We start from the raw sequence: 2,500 nt of genomic DNA, 5'->3' as shown, positions 1-2,500 counted from the left end.
TCATTCTACTCTTGCGATTTTTGAAGGAAGGTAGTGTGCAAGCGCGTTAAGGCTAAAGATGAGGTCCCACCGAGATTTGAACTCGGATCGCTGGATTCAGAGTCCAGAGTGCTAACCATTACACCATGGAACCTCACACAAATCTTAACAAAACACATGGCCTGGGGCAGACCAACAAACAACAGGGCCAAAAAAAAACCAACAGATTGTGTTTAGTCTTTTAGCTTCCAGTACGTGTGAAAATAGGAAAAATAGTGAAAACCGGGGAAGAAAAACCGGCAAAGTAGAAGCAAACAATGAGAAACTTTTCATTTGCATTATTGGTACATCATATGATCTGAGAAACACTCATAAAACATCTTTGGAAAGTTCAAGATGTTTAATAGTATGCCATGAATGATATTACACAGGGTAAGAATAGATTTTTCACGGTGTGAGCAATAGCAAAAATAGCAAAGGTGGAAGATTTGGTTTGTTTAAGAGCATGGCAACAGGTAAGAACTGACTTTTTGTTTGTGATTCCCTCCTTCTGCTGTGGAAAGTAAGCTAAAGTGAGAGAGTGGTTAGAACTTATCAAGAAACATTAGGTTCCACCAAGATTTGAACTCATTAGATTCAAAGACTGGTTTATAATACGATCTGAGCAACACTCACAAAACATCATTGGAAAGTTCAAGAGGGTTTAATAGCATGCTATGGGTAATATTACACAGGCTAAGAAGAAGCTTTTTTTGGTCATTCTACTTTTGCGATTTTTGAAGGAAGGTAGTTTGCAAGCGCGTTAAGGCTAAAGATGAGGTCCCACTGAGATTTTAACTCGGATCGCTGGATTCAGAGTCCAAAGTGCTAACCATTACACCATGGAACCTCGCACAAATTTTAACAAAACACATGGCCTGGGGCAGACCAACAAACAACAGGGCCAAATAAAAACAACAGATTGTGTTTTTATTTGGTTCAAGAGGGTTTAATAGCATGCTATGGGTAATATTACACAGGCTAAGAAGAAGCTTTTTTTGGTCATTCTACTCTTGCGATTTTTGAAGGAAGGTAGTGTGCAAGCGCGTTAAGGCTAAAGATGAGGTCCCACTGAGATTTGAACTCGGATCGCTGGATTCAGAGTCCAAAGTGCTAACCATTACACCATGGAACCTCGCACAAATTTTAACAAAACACATGGCCTGGGGCAGACCAACAAACAACAGGGCCAAATAAAAACAACAGATTGTGTTTAGTCTTTTAGCACATGTGTACTGGTTAGAACTTATCAAGAAACATTAGGTTCCACCGAGATTTGAACTCGGATCACTGGATTCAAAGTCCAGAGTGCTAACCATTACACCATGGAACCACATTGAACAAAGCCTCACACGGAACCATACTGAATGAGGCCTCACACAACCCCATCCAGAAAAATGTTCCCTCAACGATGTTTCGTCTTCTGCTTACTGTCCTTCTGTATAAATGGAAAGAAGGTCAAAAGTGGACAAGACTTGTAAAGGAGAACCAGACAAATATTAGGAAATTATTCAAATGCATGCTGGCAGAGAGAAAAGAAAAGAGATTGTCCTTGTGCTTCCTCTACTGGGCCAAATGTTATAGACATTGAAACAAGAAGTCAAATGTTAACCATGTCTTCATTTTACATGTATCCAAAGACTGAAACTGTTACATGATGTTTCATGGTTTATAATACGATCTGAGCAACACTCACAAAACATCATTGGAAAGTTCAAGAGGGTTTAATAGCATGCTATGGGTAATATTACACAGGCTAAGAAGAAGCTTTTTTTGGTCATTCTACTCTTACGATTTTTGAAGGAAGGTAGTGTGCAAGCGCGTTAAGGCTAAAGATGAGGTCCCACCGAGATTTGAACTCGGATTGCTGGATTCAGAGTCCAGAGTGCTAACCATTACACCATGGAACCTCACACAAATCTTAACAAAACACATGGCCTGGGGCAGACCAACAAACAACAGGGCCAAAAAAAAACCAACAGATTGTGTTTAGTCTTTTAGCTTCCAGTACGTGTGAAAATAGGAAAAATAGTGAAAACCGGGGAAGAAAAACCGGCAAAGTAGAAGCAAACAATGAGAAACTTTTCATTTGCATTATTGGTACATCATATGATCTGAGAAACACTCATAAAACTTCTTTGGAAAGTTCAAGATGTTTAATAGTATGCCATGAATGATATTACACAGGGTAAGAATAGATTTTTCACGGTGTGAGCAATAGCAAAAATAGCAAAGGTGGAAGATTTGGTTTGTTTAAGAGCATGGCAACAGGTAAGAACTGACTTTTTGTTTGTGATTCCCTCCTTCTGCTGTGGAAAGTAAGCTAAAGTGAGAGAGTGGTTAGAACTTATCAAGAAACATTAGGTTCCACCAAGATTTGAACTCGGATCATTAGATTCAAAGACTGGTTTATAATACGATCTGAGCAACACTCACAAAACATCATTGGAAAGTTCAAGAGGGTTTAATAGCATGCTATGGG

General features: G+C 39.2%; 1 protein-coding gene and 4 non-coding genes across 5 annotated transcripts in view; all 5 read right to left on the bottom strand.

Annotated features, from left to right (window-relative positions):
• The window catches only part of LOC149283794 (complement component C7-like), a 145,572-nt gene that overhangs the window by 75,327 nt on the left and 67,745 nt on the right, over positions 1-2,500 (bottom strand). The window lies entirely within an intron of this gene.
• TRNAQ-CUG (transfer RNA glutamine (anticodon CUG)) lies at positions 62-133 on the bottom strand. The gene has a single exon. It is a non-coding gene; the product is annotated as a tRNA-Gln (tRNA).
• Positions 1,082-1,153, bottom strand: TRNAQ-CUG (transfer RNA glutamine (anticodon CUG)). Its single transcript has one exon. It is a non-coding gene; the product is annotated as a tRNA-Gln (tRNA).
• Positions 1,280-1,351, bottom strand: TRNAQ-UUG (transfer RNA glutamine (anticodon UUG)). The gene has a single exon. It is a non-coding gene; the product is annotated as a tRNA-Gln (tRNA).
• TRNAQ-CUG (transfer RNA glutamine (anticodon CUG)) lies at positions 1,857-1,928 on the bottom strand. Its single transcript has one exon. It is a non-coding gene; the product is annotated as a tRNA-Gln (tRNA).

This window comes from Sceloporus occidentalis, unplaced genomic scaffold (assembly GCF_023333645.1).
Source record: "Sceloporus occidentalis isolate IW3139 unplaced genomic scaffold, rSceOcc1.0.p SCAF_101, whole genome shotgun sequence".
Lineage (NCBI taxonomy): Eukaryota > Metazoa > Chordata > Lepidosauria > Squamata > Phrynosomatidae > Sceloporus > Sceloporus occidentalis.
This window is presented reverse-complemented; position numbering and strand designations above follow the sequence as displayed.